General features: G+C 37.7%; 1 protein-coding gene and 1 long non-coding RNA gene across 13 annotated transcripts in view; one reads left to right on the top strand and one right to left on the bottom strand.

Moving 5' to 3' along the window:
- The window catches only part of ARHGAP24 (Rho GTPase activating protein 24), a 703,232-nt gene that overhangs the window by 486,477 nt on the left and 198,435 nt on the right, over nt 1-18,320 (top strand). The gene's annotated exons all lie outside the window — the stretch shown is intronic.
- The window catches only part of LOC126076998 (uncharacterized), a 71,042-nt gene that overhangs the window by 44,559 nt on the left and 8,163 nt on the right, over nt 1-18,320 (bottom strand). The window lies entirely within an intron of this gene.

Genomic DNA, 18,320 nt, shown 5'->3' with positions numbered 1-18,320 from the left:
GGGAGTTCACATCTCTTTACTGGGTGATTTACTGTGCACCCTGCTGCGAAGGTTCGTGTAAAATGGCCTTTGAATATAGTGTATCATGGCTCTTCCTGTACTTTATTAGAGTGAGATGCTCCTAATGGTTCAGACACATTTTGATTTATAATAAATATAAAACACTCAATTTTCAGTCCCAGAAAGCAACTATTTTTATAAACTGACAAATGCTTCAAATAAAATTTTATGGAATGAGAATTTACATACTATTAAAAAACTTTAAAAAAAAAAAGCCATATTAAAGTTTTGTAGAGTTTATTATGATGAGATTTATAACCAGAAAGACTGGTGTGGGAGCAACTTGAGGTCTAGTTGTTTTTTGACCCCAGGAATCTTGGCGAACCATTTGGCGTCCCTCAGCTGCATCTCTCCCTCGCTTTTACAATGGATCTGATATAGCCTCCTCTACTTCAATCAATAGTTGCAATAGTTGTAACAAATATATACTGGTTTATTATATGCTATGCAAAATTTACATATGAATTTTACATAAAACAAGATTTGTATGTCATACTGAAAGAGCACATTATTATTTAACTCAAAGGAGATAATCTGCTTTCTCTTTAAGAGGTCTAGGTCATAGTAACAAACACTACATAAGTGAATGTGCCTTACTGAAAGAAAACACATTTAGGGTAGGTAGCTCAGATATATCCATCAAATGACTAGCCCCAAGATTTTTTTAAATTATATACCTCTTACCACAAGTTGCTATATTTCTGAAAGACTTTGATTTTTTTTTTTTAAATGTTGCATTTGTACGGGGCTTTGTATTTTTCAAAACATTTTGTTTGTTTGTTTTTATGAAAGTTATCTATTTTAACCTATTCTTTGGATTTTTTTTTTCTGTAGGTATTAACTATACAACATTCTGAAATTGCTAAAGAATAAATAATATTCAAAGGCACACAAAACTCCCCGTTTGCAATTTTTAGTTCAAAGTTCCAAGGAGCTTTGTATGTGTGACAAGGAACTGACCATTTCTTTGGTTGGTTTTCACTTGAATCAATGGCTTCTCACCACTTTTTCTTTTAATCTCTTTAATCAATAGGCAGCCATCTATAGTTGCAGATATATGCAGACAAAACAAGAACAAAGGTGTGAGATAAAAGTTTGTTTGAGCTGCAAGTTTATAGCAAACATGAATGCAGGTTGATTAGGGAGCCTGTGGTGAGATTTATAGGGGGAGTGTCATAAAAATATATCATCTTGATATTTTCGCATTTGAAACTGGCTGCTGAAATGCTTCATTACTGATCATTCCCTTCAAAATAGATGACTTTAACCAAGGACCTTGCTGTGTTTCCTTCTCCCTCCCATTCGCCCCTCCCCCTTGCCTCCCATGTAAAGGCAGTAAAGGCAAAGGTGATATTTCAGCCTTGTAAGAGTTCAGTGTGGGTAAAAATGGAATAGTCCTTTGGAGAGCAACACAGTCAAGATGATGATCCAGCCCCTTTGACAAATTTACCGGCATCTGTTCCCGAGTCATTTTTGCTGCACAAATCTGCCATTAACAAACAAGAAAAGGCCTCTAATTAACTGAGCACACCACAGAATAAAACTCTGATAAAATGGCACCATCTGGAATAGAAAGACGTAAACTTCTTTCCTCAGCTGTGTTGAGAAGGAATTATATTAAAATTTGTCTTGATCACAAACAATTCCTCTGCTGTCGCAGGGTTCTTTATTTGTAACAAAGGCTCTGTATTGGAAATACTTTGCTCAGGTGTGCCACAGCATTAAAATGTAAATTCCTGAGCACTGGATTTTTCATTTGGCCTTTTGTTAACACTGCATTAGTGCTCATTAACTTTGCTCACTCCACAGAGTCATGCTCATCAACTCTGAGCTCAAAAGGAAGAGGTCAGCCAGAACCTAGCAAAGTGCAAACCCTTGACAATTGTTTCTAACGGTTTGGTAATATAAAGAAAGTTCAATATAGTCTCCCTAAAAAGATTTACATGTGCACATAATCACATAATTTTGTATACAAATTCAGGGCATCCCAAACTCTCTGAAGGACACTCATGCTAAGTTCTGGGCTCCCAGACACATCCTTACTTCTTTCTTGTACGTGCAGCAGTCATATTGCATTGGGCAAACCTGCTGCAAAAGACCTCTTTAAAGTGCTGAAAATCGAAGATGTCTCTTTGATGACTAAATTGTGGCTGACCCAAGCCAGAGTATTTTCAATCTCCTCATATACGTGCCAAAGCCGAGTAATGAAAAAGAAAGACTGAGGAAGATTTGAGACATATGAATTTTTATGTTGGCAAGAGAATATACCATGGGCTGCCAGAAGAATGAACAAATTAGTCTTGGAATAAGTTCATTCAGCCAGAATGCTCCCTACAAGTGAAGATGGTGAGACTTCGTTCTTACTTATTTTGGATGTGTCATCAGGAGGGACCGACCAATCCCTGGACAAAGACATTACGGTTGAGAAAGTAGAGGGTCAGCAAAAAAGAGGGAGACCCTCAATAAGGTGGACTATCACAGTAGCTTTAACAAGGGGCTCAGATAGACCAATAGTTGTGATGATGTCACAGGACCAGGAAACGTTTCCTTTTGTTATACACAAGGTCGCTATGAGTTGGAGCCAACTCCACGGCACCTCACAACAACATGCTAGCATTGCATTCGTTTCATCCCTGCGGCCTACTCCATTTAACTCCTTTATGCGAACAGAGTTTTTAAAAATCCCTCCGTAACCATAAACTTTGGATTTAGAAAACTAAACTTCACCATCTTTCTGTCAGTGGAGGCTTGTGTGATGCGGTGATGCTGAACAGGTTGCAGCGAAGCTTCCACATTAAGACAGACTGGGAAGAAAGGCCTGGCAATCTACTTCCGAATGTCAGCCAATGATCACAACAGGCCTATCCTGCAATGAGTTGAGACTGACTCAAAGGCAGCTAACAGCAACAATAGTGCCCAATTGAATAGTTTTTCACTTCTGAATGCAAGAAGTGATAAATTCAATCAGTTCCAAGTCACCAGTCTTGGCCTAGACTGATATATCATCTAAGGTGGGCCTGAAGTAGATTCTAGAGGAAGGCACATTTAGGGTAATCTATCTCATGCTTTTTAGCAAGGAAGCAATGCTTTCTGCCAATAGAGTTAAAGCTCACTGCACTTTAATTTGTAGAGCAGGTTATTGTTGAATGTATTTTGCACTTGGCAATACTTAGTTAGGTGCTGCTGAGTTGGTTCCTACGTACAACAGAACAAAACACTGACCACTCCTGCGCCCCTCACAATCGTTGCTAGGTTTGAGCCCGTTGTTTGAGCATTTGGCAATAGTGTTTGACAACCATGTATCATATGTTCTAAAACTATACGTTTTTCTTCTAAGACCTGTGAAATAAAACTTCAGGAATAAGTCTTTACATGCCCAAGAGACATGGGTAACACTCATTCTTTATGGCAGTGACTTTTTTTTTTTTATTTGAAAGTGGGAGGCTGGATGGGGAATTCTGGAAGTGAATGTTGCTACATAATCCTTTTAGATCTGATGAGACAAGTTCAAAAATGAAAGTTAAGAAATAAAGGTTTTTCAACAGCTCTGTCATTAAGTTATTATTCATTTCATAAATTCAGTTGAGTAATCTCTCGTTCTCTTTTTCCATCTGTAAAATGGGAGTAATAATATAATTCAGGAATTAGAAGATAAAGACAAAGATTGTGACTGTCACAATATATGTAGCTTTTGCTACATATGACTTTTTCCCAATCCTAATCTTAAAGCTTATATTTTTAAAATGATAGGGAAAAATATATGTGATTTAACTTAACCAGCTTAACAGAAACCTACATTATACTCTTCTAAAAATAACTATATTTTACCTTTTTAACCTAATCAAAGGCATTCCATATCAGAAAGATATTTCCAATTAATATGAATGCTTTCAAGTTGGAAAGCTTTTCATATTTTGTGGAATTTTATGAGTATTTGTAACAGGATCATTTTTATCCCACTATTCTCCAGTGAAAAATAGTCCCATTGTTTTTCTAATTATCTTAAATCAAATCCTGAAACCTAAGTCACCAGAATGTCGAAAAAGAAAAATTCAATGTTAGCAATCATTGCCTCTCATTATTTCGTCCCTCTTACCCCTACTATCCCATCAAAACGGGGGTTTTGTTAAAACTTCAAGGGGAGGACTCTCAGTTCTTTAACCCACACCAGGCTGAAGTGATCAGAGACCACACCACATGATGTCCTGATGATGGATAGCTCTGCTGCTTCTGTGCCAAATTGGGGTCTTTCTCCAGCATTGGAGCCCAGGGGCCTAAGAGTGGCCCCGGAAATTTACCAGACTACCATTCTATTCCAGGTCCTATTATCTCCCTTGGGAACCTTAAACCCCACAATTTCAGAGATCTGCCAAAGCCTTCATGACTTCCCAGTCTTGTAGAGTATTTTTTTACCCTGAGGTCAACAACTTTGGTCTCTATCCCTCTAAGCACTTCTTTTTTTAATCTCTACCCCCCACCCCACCCCCACCCCTGAACACATTTACCCTCCAAGGGAACACTATGTTGACTACTCTTTCCTGGAAATGGGAGAGGTCTTCCTTATTAACTCACCCTAAAACATATTTTTATTTACTTGTTCTGACAGTTTTTATATAGTTGTTTGTTTTTTCTTAGAGTGAAAGAGACCAGATGTTCCACTATCCTTGTTATATTTTGTCTCCAATTGCAAAAATATTCCTTTTATTTCACTGTGATACTATGAGAAGGCTATGTAACAGGCATCAATATAAAGCAGGATTCTCAATGGTAAATCCTAGGGCACATAAATGGCTAGGAGCCCTGGTGGCGCAGAGCTACAGCTGCTAACCAAAAGGTCAGCAAATTGAATCCATGAGCCATTCTTTGGAAAACCTATGGGGCAGTTCTACTGTGTCATACAGGGCCTCTGTGAGTTGGAATCGACTCGACAACAGGTTTAGTTTTTTTGGTATAATTTACCAAGCATGATATCCTTCTCCAGGAACTGGTCCCTCCTGATAACATGTCCAAAGCAGGTATTAACTTTTAAGTCTGAGTAGCTCTGCTTTGTGAGTTTTCTTCAAGTGCTAACCGCCCTACAATACCTTTTTTGGTTTCACAGGAGTCCTTCAGTCATTTACATCTCATTCTCCCTTAAGCTCCTTCAGTTGCTTCAGACAGAAATATTTTGTTTGAATTTCATCAGGTAAAAAAGAGCTATACTGTCAATTGCCAGGATTCCTTAGCCCTGACCCTGGAAAAGGTAGTCCCATGGCCAGATTTTCAACATTCTGAGGTATCACCTGTACTCTGTCTGCCATCTGCCTCTGTTTATAATATTCCTAAAAAAGAAGATCAGAAAAAATCATCAAGAGAATGGGACCTATGAATCTAGAATTAGAGAAAGTTTACCCAGAAATAGCACCTTCTCTCAGTCCAGTTTTGAGATTTCGAATGTATTCTTCTTTTGCAATCCAAATGTCCATATGGTGGTAATGAGCTGGTTTAATTATGAAATAAAAAGACCCAAAAGGGGCAGTGACTAAGGAAATGAAGATAGGTGCTTTAGAACAATAATCTAAGGGCAGAAAACAAGCTCTTTGTTACATAGGAATTGGAAACTGTGCCTTTGTGGAAGTTGTAGAGAAAGTCCTTGCAAAATTATTCACATAACCCCCCTTGCCGTTGGTCAGATGTAAAATGAGTAGCTGTTGTAAGTCTTAGGTAGAAAATTACTATCATATCCTGTAAAAGTTTTTGGTAAGCAAAAGGAGATTATCAGCCTGCCTCAATGGAGACAGAAGGATGGCCTATGAATACAAATACAAACAAAATCAAAGGAGGTTTCTTTAGTTATCATTATAAACAGTTATTGATATATCTCTAGCCACCATTGTCAACATCATCAATTTTTGAGGTATCTATATTATGATATTTTTATTAAAATAATGCACGCCTTCTGCATTTGTCTGCCTGCCTGGCCCACCACACCTCAGAGCCATCCTCTAAAGCATGCTATGCTAATTTTTCTTAGCAGCAACATGTAAAAAAAAACTGGCATAGCAGGGCCTATGGTGGGGGAGGGTTCAGTCTGCAAACAAGTGGTGGGCATTATTTGTCTAAAAATATTGTAGATACCTAAAGGGATTAAAATTAAAAAGCCAGCAGAGTACTTCCATTTAAATAGAGGTAAGAATATAGATAACACTTTAAGAAACAGACCTATCCACCTGGTTATATAGAAATTCATATATCAGGGTGTTAATGGCAGAGCCAGTAAATGAATTATTCATGTGATCAATCAATAAGTATTCTGGGTAAGACAGAAAATTGCCTCATTCCACTCAGGGCTTAGGAGTCTCTGGGTGGTGCAAACGGTTTTCAAAATTGGATTCTACTGAAAGGTTGGAGGGTCAAGTCTACCCTCCAAGAAAGGCCTGGCAATCTACTTCCAAAATAATCAGCCACTTAAAACCCTATGGAGCACACTTCTACGCTGATATGCATGGGGCCTCCATGAGTTGGAATCTAGTATTCGAATCTTAGTCACCTCCAAAATGTTATACTACAATTGAACATATTCATACATGTAACCACCACTTGTCTGTCACTTATTTTACCGTGGAGGCTTATGGGTTGTTGTGATGCTGGAACCTATGCCACCAGTATTTCAAATACCAGCAGGGTCACACATGGTGGACAGGTTTTAGTGGAGCTTCCAGACTAAGACAAACTAGGAAAAAGGACCTGGCTATCTACTTCTAAAAAAAATGGTCAGTAAAAATCTTATGAATAGCAGTGGAACATTGTCTGATATAGTGCTGGAAGATGAGCCCCTCTGGTTGGAAGGCACTCAAAATATGACTCGGAAAGAGTTGCCTCCTCAAAGTAGAGTTGACCTTAATGATGTGGATAGAGTAAAGCATTCGACCTTCATTTGCTAATGTGGCATGACTCAAAATGAAAAGAAACAGCTACAAATACCCATTAATAATCAGAACATGGAATGTCCAAAGTATGAATCTAGAAAAATTGAAAGTCGTCAGAAGTGAAACTGGCCACGTAAAGACAGATATCCCAAGCATTAGTGAGCTGAAATAGACTGGTATTGGCCATTTTGAATCAGTCATATGGTGTACTATGCTGGAAATGACAAATTGAAGAGGAATGGCATCACATTTATTGTCAAAAAGAACATTTCAGGATCTATCCTGAAGTACAGTGCTGTGATAGGATAATATCCATACTCCTACAAGGAAGACCAGTTAATACAACTATTACTATAAATTTACATATCAATCACTAATACCAAAGATGAAGAAACTGAAGATTTTTACCAACTTCTGCAGTCTGAAATTGATCAAACATGAATCAAGATGCATTGATAATCACTGCTGATTAGAGTGCAAAAGTTGGAAACAAAGAAAAGTATCACTAGCTGGAAAATGTAGCCTTGGTGATAGAAAGGATGCTAGAGACCACATGATAGAATTTTCCAAGACCGATTGATTATTCATTGGAAATATCTTTTTTCAACAACATAAACTGTGAGTATACATGTAGACCTCACTGAATAGAATATGCAGGAATCAAATTGACTACATCTGTGGAAAGAGTTGGTGGAGAAACTCAATATTATCAGTCAGAATAAGGCCAGGGGCTGACTATGGAACAGACCCTCAATTGCTCACATACATGTTCAAGTTGAAGCTGAACAAAATTAAAACAAGCCCATGAGAGCCAAAGTACAACCTTGAGTATATCCCACCTGAATTTAGAGGCCATCTCAAGAATAGATATGAGGCATTGATCACTAATGACCAAAGACCAGCGGAGTTGTGGGATGACACTAAGGACATCATATATGAAGAAAGTAAACAAAAACAAACCAAACCTGTTGCGGTCAAATTGATTCTGACTCATAACGACCCTATGGGACACAGTAGAACTGCCCCATAGAGTTTCCAAGGAACAACTGGTAGATTTGAACTGCTGACCTTTGGGTTAGCAGATGTAGCTCTTAACCACTACACCACTGAGATTTCTGAAAGTAAGAGGTCATTAAAAAGACAAGAAAGAAAGAAAGAAAGACCAAATTGGGTGTCAGAAGAGACTAAAAGTTGCTCTTGAACGTCAAGTAGTAAAAGCAAAAGGAAGAAATGATGAAGTAAAAGAGATGAACAGAAGATTTCAAAGGGTGGCTCGAGAAGAAAAAGTAAAGAATTGTAATGAAATATGAAAAAGACCTGGAGTTAGAAATCAAAAGGGAAGAACACACTTGGCATTTCTCCAGCTGAAAGAACTAAAGAAAAAATTCAAGCCTTAGGTTGCAATAGTGAAGGATTCTATGGGCAAAAAACTGAATGATGCAGGAAGCAACAAAAGAAGATGGAAGGACTACACAGAGTTACAGTACCAAAAAGAATTGGTCGATGTTCATATGATCAAGAACTGATGACTGCACTGAAGGCATTGGCAAAAAATAAAGCTCCAGGAACTAACAGAATACCAACTGAGATGCTTCAACAAATGGATGCAACATTGGAGGCGCTCACTTGTCTATGCCAAGAAATTTGGAAGACAGCTACCTGACCAACTGACTGGAAGAGATCCATATTTGTATCCATTCCAAAGAAAGGTGATACAACAGAATTCAGAAATTATCAAACAATATCCTTAGTATCACATGAAAGTAAAATTTTGCTGAAGATAATTACAAAATGGTTGCAGCAGTATATCAACAGGGAACTGCCAGAAATTCAGGATGGATTCAGAAGAAGACTTAGAAGGAGGGGTATCATTGCTGATGCCAGACGGATCTTGGCTGAAAGCAGAGACCAGGAAGATGTTTACCTGTGTTTTATTGACTATGCAAAGGCATTGGACTCTGTGGATTTTAACAACTTATGGATAACATTACAAAGAATGGGAATTCCAGAACACTTAATTGTGTTCATGAGGACCCTGTACATAGACCAACAGGCAGTCATTGGAGTAGAACAAGAGGATACTGCATGGTATAAAATGGAAAGATGTGCATCAGGGGATATCCTTCACCATACTTACTCAATCTGTATGCTGAGCAAATAATCCTAGAAGGTAGACTATATGAAGAAGAATGCAGCATCAGGATTGGAAGAAGACTTATTAAAAACCTCTGATATGAAGGTGACACAACCTTGCTTGGTGAAAGTTAAGAAGACTTGAACCACTTACTGATAAAGATCAAAGATCACAGCTTTTAGTATGGAATACATCTCAACATAAAATAAACAATAATCCTCACAACTGGACCAATAAGAAACTTGATAATCAACAGAAAAGAATGAAGTTGTCAAGGATTTCATTTTACTTGGATCCACAATCAACACCCACGGAAGCAGCAGCCAAGGAATCAAAAGACTTATTGCATTGGGTAAATCTGTTCCATAAGACCCCTTTTAAGTGTTAAAGAGCAAAGATGTCACTTTGAGGACTAAGGTGCACCTGACCCAAGCCTTGGTATTTTCAATCACCTCATTTGCATGGGAAAGCTGGACAATGAATAAGGGAGACCAAAGAAGAATTGATCCCTTTGAGTTACAGTGTTGGTGAAGAATATTGAATATACCATGGACTTCCAGAAGAATGAACACATCTGTCTTAGAAATACAGCCAAAATGCTCCTTAGAAGCAAGGGTGGCAAGATTTTCTGTCATATACTTTGGGCATGTTATCAGGAGGGACCAGGACCTAGAGAAAGACATCATGCTTGGTAAAGCAAAGGGTGAGTAAAAAACAGGAAGACTGGCAACGAGATGGATTGACACAGTGGCTGCAGCAAAGGGCTCAAACGTAGCAATGATTGTGAGGCTGGTGCAGGACCTCCATGCTTCTTCTAACATCCTTTATTGTTGTAGAGATTCTGGTTCACAGAGCCTTCTGGTGAGGCAACCTTGGAAAACATGAAGGCTTAGTGGAAAGGCAGAGACTTGGCTTTCAATACTAGAGGATGGCCGGTGGCAGAGGAACCACAGTGTTGGGGTGGGCTGGGGTGTAATAGATGTCAAGGATAGGCTGCATAGAGCAGGGAATGTGTGGGCCTATTTAAGAGATTTCTCTTCTTGCTATTTCTCTATATTCTTCATATCCCTTCTGCCACTGCTTAAATATAAACTGGGGCCCCTCAAAGGTATATTTGAAAGTACATGGTCTTTGGAGTCAGACACACCTAGGCACAAATCCTTATTTATCGCCTGCTCAGCATGTAATTTTGGGAAATCCACTTAAAATTTTGAGACTCGATTTCCTCATCTGTGTAATGATGATTTTTAAATAAGAGTCAAGGCTGTTGGAAGGATAAAAACGTATGTAGTCTGCAGAACATAACCACTGCTCGATAAATGGTAGACATGATTACTGAAGCATTTTCGAACATTTTTCCCTTTCTTTCATAGCAGTGAATTACAAACTTTGTTAGACAATATCTACTTCATCTTTAATTTCCAGGTCAAAATAGCTCTATGACTTTGAAAAATGCCCTTAATCTTTATGTGATTCAATTTCTTCACACGTGAAATAACAGGGATAATATCCTGAATAACCCTACAGCTCTGCAAGGGCATAACACTCATAGAATGCTATCCATTTTGTTCTCAATCATAATGAAGGCAAAGTACAGGCAAGCATACGCATCAATATGCTTCATAATGCAACCGAGATCAGTCATCAGGAGCCTTAAGACTTAAACTACTTCTCCGCTTATGTTAACTGAGTGATCTTGAGCAAGTCACTTAACTATTTTATTCCTCAGTTTCTTCATTTCCTGGACTTCCTCCTATTTCCAATACGCAATTTAATATTCCCTTTATAGAGGAAATCTTCTGTCCTCAAAATTATATTACCTTATCTATCAATGGTGCTCTACTTTCCAAATGTAATAAATAGTTTTAATAAAAATATTAAATTGTTTTACTGCAAGCTGGCAAAACACCAGTGCTCTATTCTTTCATCTCAATCAAACAAAAAATGTTTCTACAGTGTCATTTTTCCTTTATTTATAGAGCTATAAAATTATTATAACAAATGTTCACTAGAAATTTGAGGTATTGCCATAAACAATTAAATTTTATTAAAACTATTAATACAAAGCAGATATCATGGCATATTCATTGATCAGTGCACCCTCAGCATTAACTTGATGATTTCCACTCTTCACGAGTGAACCTAAAGGTTCATGACATATAGAACCTGCACAAACATTTCTGTATTCATGATTTTAAGGAGTCATGAAGGTTTTGGAACATTTCCCTTCCAGTGTTAAGGGTCTACTGTACTTAAAAGGAAAAATATCATTTAATCAATGTTTTTCATTTAATAAAAAGATAGAGATTGAAGCAGACAGTCAATGGCATCTTAATGCTGAGATTCTAGGATTTTTTTGTGTTCCTTGAAAAGGGCAGTGGCTATTAAAAATGGCAGCTTTGGAAACAGCTGCAAGAAACATAACTAGTGTGGATCAAAGGCTTTGTCCCCAGATGCTGAATTACAAATACTGTAAGATATTTTTAATACAATTTTTTTATAATGTATTAATTTTAAAAGCTTCTTTCCCCTTTGGCAAATGTTTCCCCACTACTATTCACTCTGGAGATGAGCTTATTCCAGAACTTGGGATCTGACAGCTGGCGAAAATAAATGGAGACAGTTTCAGTCAAGGGCAGGAAGTGCCCAGTCCAGGGAAGCCTTTGTATACAAGGCGGCACCCCTTACCTACCCTCTCCACTGCTTCTTACTGTAATGCTACTTGATCTTTACGACAAAATTTCCAGGCAGATTCTACTCAAAATTTTATTTTTCTGATTAAAACCATCACTTAAATATTTATCACTTTATCCCATCGATAATTGAGCAGTTAGAAATTTTAATAATGAAAATTGTACCCCAAGTAAGAGCAACTACTTAAAGAGTGAAGAAAATCTTAATGTGTTTTATTACTGTGTGGATTAGTTCAATCATCAGAAAGATCCAGAGAAAGCTTGATCCCTGTATTATATGCAAAACTGATTTTACCATCATTTTCAAGTATGCTGAAAGCACTTTTCTATAAAGAATGTAGATTTACAAAGAAATAGAACCTAGTGACATAATTTAGTATTTTATAACGTAGTGGTTAAGTGCTATGGCTGCTAACCAAAGGGTCGGCAGTTCAAATCCGCCAGGCGCTCCTTGGGGCAGTTCTGCTCTGTCCTGTAGGGTCGCTATGAGTCGGAATCGACTCGACGGCACTGGGTTGGTTTTTTGGGGTTTTTTTAACTTTATAATAAATATATTTTCTAATAATAAATATTTCAGAGCTCCAAGGAAGAGTTTGTCAGCTTTTAAGGAAATCATTTCAATAAGTTTTTCACAATATGATTATAGGATTGTTGTTTTTAAGTGCTGTCGAGTTGGTTCTGACTCATAGTTACGCTATGTACAACAGTACGAAACACTGCCTGCTCCTGCGCCATACTCACAGTCATTGTTATGCTCGAGCTCACTGCTGCAGCCACTGTGTCAATCCGCCTTGCTGAGGGTCTTCCTCTTTTCCTCTGACCCCTTACTCTGCCAAGCATGATGTCCTTCCCCAGGGACTGATCCCTCCTGACAACACATCCAAAGTATGTAAGACGCAGTCTTGCCATCCTTGCTTCTAAGGAGCATTCTGGTTGTATTGACTGACTAGAACAAAGGAAATGTCACAATGGTGGGGGACTGGGAGGGAACCTAACTACCTGAGTAGGAACCAGGAGACAAACTTTATAGTAAAATAGAAATAACAACCAGATGGAAAGTGCCCCTGTCTTTTCTGGACCTGACTCAGCTGCTCAATATCTCTGTGACTTTGAGCAAGTGACTTGTGGCCTGAGGGTGTCAGTGTCTTCATTTGTAAAATTCCTACAGCCTTTTTTGTATCTAGCTGCTGCAATCTAATTCTTCAAAGTGAACAAGTGACTAAAAACTTTAATAAACCAAGACTTGCTTGAAAAGTATCCATCATATTCTTAAATGAGTGTCAGGTTCGAAATAGGAGAGGACATCATAAAATGTAGGCGTAAGAACATATTGCATTGTTTGTTGATAAATAATAGCGGGTGAAAAAGGAGTCGTTTGCTTGCATAATTCATTTTATTAGGATTAAGAGTTTCACATTTAATTGTATTATTAAAACCAAGTATAAACATTACAGTGAAGGGCATTCTTTTAATGTAAAGACTTATATTAAGGTAAAAAAAAAAAAACTGGTGCTGTTGAGTCTACTCTGATTCATGGTGACTTCATGTGTCAGAGTAGAACTGTGCTCTGTAGGGGTTTTGTCTTAGTCATCTAGTGCTGCAGTAACAGAGATACTACAAGTGGATGGCTTTAACAAACAGAAGTTTATTCTCTCATAGTCCAATAGGCTACATGTCCAAATCCAGGGCATTAGCTCCAGGGGAAGGCTTTCTCTGTCAGCTCTGGAGGAAGGTCCTTGTCATCAATCTTCCCCTGGTCGAGGAGCTTCTCTGCACAGGAACCCTGGGTCCAAAGGATGCACTCTGCTCCTGGTGCTGCTTTCTTGGTAGTGTGAGGTCCCCAACCCTCTGCTTACTTTCCTTTCCTTTTATCTATTGTAAGATAAAAGGTGGTGCAGGCCACATCCAAAGGAAACTCCCTTTACACTGGATCAGGGATGTGACCTTAGTAAGGGTGTTACAACCTCATCCTAATCCTTGTTGACATAATCTAATCTTGCCTCATTAACCACAGGCAGAGATTAGGATTTATAACACATAGGTAAATTACAATCACAAAATGGAGGACAACCATACAATACTGGGAATCAGGGCCTAACCAAGTTGATGCATATTTTTGGGGGACACAATTCAATTCATGACAGTTTTCTATGGCTGGTTTTTTGGAAGTAGGTTGCCAGGATTTTCTTCTGCGGTGCCTCTGGGTGGACTCGAACTTCCAACATTTTGATTAGCACCAGAGCATGTTAACGGTTTATATTGCCGAGGGAGTAAATACCAAATTGGGGCTCTGTGCCCCAAATCCTGGGGTCCGGATCAGGATCTGCAGTGGTTGGTTCTTGCTTTGTTTTGATGAAATTTTTTAAGTTACCATGTTCTGTACCTGCTGTTTCCGCAGTCTTAACTTCTAAAATCCAAGTCCCTATCTTCTTTGGACTTGACCTAAAAGAACGTTGCCTTACTGGCCACCTACTGAATTATACTGATATTTGTGAGGGACTGATAGTGACCTCTCCAAGCCTCGTTTTTCTTCTCTGTAAAATGAAAATAGCTACACCCACTAAGCCGTTGCTCCATCTTCAGTTTCTTTTTCCTCAGAAAGGTGTTGGACAAGGCAAAGCATAAAACTCTGATGGCACTTAGGTTCTTTTCTTTCTCTTGTCCATTTCTATGTAAATCGGGAAAGAAACATTCAAGACCACAGCAGCAGGTAGTTGCTTTTGTCAGCAAAAGGGCCTCAATTAGGAGACAGTTGGTGCCTTTGGGTGTATCCCCTGGCTTCTGATATTGCTGGCCATAACCTTCATAACTTTGGTTTGGTGAAAACTAGTTTTAGGTAATTCTTCTTTTTCGTTAGAAAGAATAAGACTCAATGTTTAGCTTTCTTCCCAAAACTGTGTCCCCTTCCTCCTCAGTGAAAGCTTTTTTCTTCTGCTTGTTTTCTCCTCTAAGGCCAGTTAACAACATTTATTGATCCCTGTTGTGGGTAGAGAAGTTTATTGCCTCCACTATTGCCTTTTCCCACATGTTCATTCCTTGCCTCCCCCTCTCTCTCAAGATGTCACAATAGCTCTCTTCACAACAAACTGGTTTTGCCGACTGTCTCCTTTACCAAGCGTGATGCCCTTCTCCGGAGACTGGTCCCTCCCATTAATGTATACTAACTAGCATTCTTATTTTCACATTATGTTTTATTATAGATTGGTAGAACTCAAACGCTGCCTTATTTTTTTAATATAATTCCTTGAAATTTCTCTGTTGAGATATTGAAGTAACTTCAGTTTTAAGAAAGCACATTTACATATGACTAAGAACTTGTTTTCACCATTATAATGTATTCTGTGTTCCTCAGTTAAAATAATGTGAAAACTTTGTGAACATTAAAAAAAAATATATTGAGCAATAAATATCAAAATATTTACTTTAAGGTCATTGTTAATGCTATAAAATGTGAAACGTGAATAATTTTAAACATATCTCTTATAGTGCGTTAGTGATTGATGAAATGGAAAATAGGAATAATGTCTGTTCTCTGTCATTAACTTTTAATGATTTTTTTTTTTTTATTGCAAGATATATTTTGAAATCCTCAAAGATTCCATGCATGGAATTTTTTTTTCAAGTAAAAATTATGATGAGTTATTTCAGAACAGTGACATAAGTTTCCTAAATAACTAGAATGAGCAAGTTGTCATTTAGAATTTATCATAATGTATAAATGAAACACGCATTTATGAGAATATCAGCATCAAATTGTATCTAAATTTTTATTGGAATAAATTTTAGTTTAAAAATAAAAATAAGCACGGATATGACATTTGCACAGATAAACTACTTACAACAAAAGCACGCAGAATATTAGTATGCAAATTAAAGTATCCAACAAAACATAACAAATAATAGCAAGATATTTGTTTCTTCAGATATGTAAATATGCTTATTTACTCAACTTCTATCCCAAAGAGAGACACTTTAAAATTAATGTAGGCCACAAGAAAAAAACAAACAACCCAATCAAAAATGGACAAAGGGCTTGAAGAGATATTTCAACAAAGAAGATATACAAGTGGCTAGCAAGCGGAATCGACTCGATGACACTGGGTACTGGGTTAGCAAGTACATGAAAAGATGCTCAACTCCATTAGTCATTACCCACCCACCCACTGCCGCTGAATTAGGGAGATGTAAATCAAAACCACAATGAGATATCACTTCGATTCCAACTGATAGTGACTCTATACAACAGAGTAGAACTACCCCATAGGCTTTCCAAGGAGCAGCTTGTGAATTCGAACTGCTGACCTTTTGGTTAGCAGCCCAGCTCTTTAACCACTGTGCCACCAAGGTTCTTCACACCCAGTAGGATGGCTATAATAAAATAAATATAAATAAAAACAGAAAACAACAGGTGTTGGTGAAGATGTGGAGCAGCTGGAACGCTCATGCATTACTTGTGGGATTTTAAAAGGTACAGCAATAGTTTGTCAATTCCTCAAAAAGTTAAACATAAAATTATCATATGATCCAGTAATTCCACTCCTAGGTATATACTCCAAATAATTGAAAGCATGAATGCAATTAGGTACTTATACACCGTTGTTCGTTGCAGCACTATTAACAATAGCCAAAAGGCGGAAACAGCCTAAATGTCCATTAACAGATGGTTGGATAAACAAAAGGTAGAACATAAATACAATAGAATATTTATCAGCCATAAAGAGAAATGAAGTCCTGATACATGCTACAACATGAACTGTGAAAGCATTATGCTGAGTGAAGTCAGTCACAAAAGGACAAATATTGTATGATCCCACTTATATGACATAACTAGAAATAGGCGAGTGTATAGAGACCAAGTTAATTGGTGGTTACCAGGGGCAAAAAAGGAAGGAGGGGAAAGGAGCGTTCAAAGCTTAGGGAACAATGAGCTTCTGTTAAGAATGATGGAAAAATTTGAGAATGGATAAGGATACTGGTTGAACCACATGATAAACATAACTTATGTCACTAAATAGTGGTTAAGAGCTCGACTGCTAACCAAAAGGTCAGGAGTTCAAATCTACCAGCTGCTTCTTGGAAACCCTATGGGACAGTTCTACTCTGTCCTATAGGGTCACTATGAGTTGGAATCGACTCAAGAGCAATGGGTTTATTATTTAAACCATACATGTCAAAATAGCTGAAATGGCAAATGTTTTGTTATGTATGTATTTACCACAAACTAACAAAAAAAAAAGGAACAGAAACAGAACAGCTCCTTCTTTTGGGGGGAGGTGGGTACAAAATTAATACAGGCCAGTTTTTTCCACCTGAAAACAATGCTCCCAGTAAGAATAGACTCTTTGATCCAGTAATCCTTTCATTTGGTAATTTGTTCTAAGAGAAGAATTTAAAAATAATAATAAATAAATCTACACAAACACAAAAATGTTCTTAGTAGCATAATTTTACTAGAAAAACTAGACACATTCCAAGTTTGTGCCACAAATAGAGAACTATATAAATAAACTAGTTGGACTACATGAAGAGCCTGGCAGCAGGACTGGAAGAAGACTCATTAACAACCTGTGATTTGCAAATAACACAGCCTTGCTGGCTAAAAATGATGACAACTTGAAGCACTTACGGAGGAAGGTCAAACACTACAGCCTTCAATATGGATTATACCTGAATGTGAAGAAAGCAAGAATCCTCACAACTGAGCCAATAAACAACATCAGGATAAATAAAGAAGAAATTGGAGTTTGTCAAGGATTTTATTTTATTCTGTGTGGATCAGCAATCAACATCCATGGTAGCAACAGTCACAAAATTAAATGAATTACCGCACTGGGCAAATCTGCCGAAAAAGATCTTTAAGGTCCTAAAAAGCTAAGATGTCACTTTGATGATTAAGGTGCACCTGGCCCAAGCTATGGTCTTTAAAATTGCTTTATATGCATGAGAAAGCTGGACAACAAAAAAGGAAAACAGAAGAACAATTTATGCATTTGATCGTGGTCTTGGCAAAGAATAGTGAATATACTGTGGACTGCTAGAAGAACAAACAAATCATTTAGAAGAAATACAACTAGAATGTTCCTTAGAAAGAGGATGGTGAGACTTTGGCTCTCTTACTCTGAACACAACGTTAGGAAAAAACAGTCACTAGCAAATGGCATCACGGTTGGTAAAATAGAGGGTAGGCAAATGCGAGGGCGGCCCTCAGTGAGATGGAGTGAAACAGTGGCCAAAACAATGGACACAGATACAGCAACACTCATGAAGATGGTACAGGACTGGGTAACATTTTATTCTGTTACACAAAAGGTCTGCATGAGTCAGACCCTACTCGATAGCAACTAGCAACAACAATAAATAAGCTATCTCACTAAACATTGAAAATTACAAGTATAACGATGATTTTATTTATATATTTTATAGTTTACAAAGTTTTTACAATATCTTATTTGAAGATTGTGGCTACAAAAATAATTCTTAGAAAACATTACAAAGTGAAATAGTGAAGCAAAACATATATGAACT

Source organism: Elephas maximus, chromosome 5 (genome assembly GCF_024166365.1).
Source record: "Elephas maximus indicus isolate mEleMax1 chromosome 5, mEleMax1 primary haplotype, whole genome shotgun sequence".
NCBI lineage: Eukaryota > Metazoa > Chordata > Mammalia > Proboscidea > Elephantidae > Elephas > Elephas maximus.
Note: the sequence above shows the minus strand (reverse complement) of the source record. Positions and strands in the feature narration are given on the sequence as shown.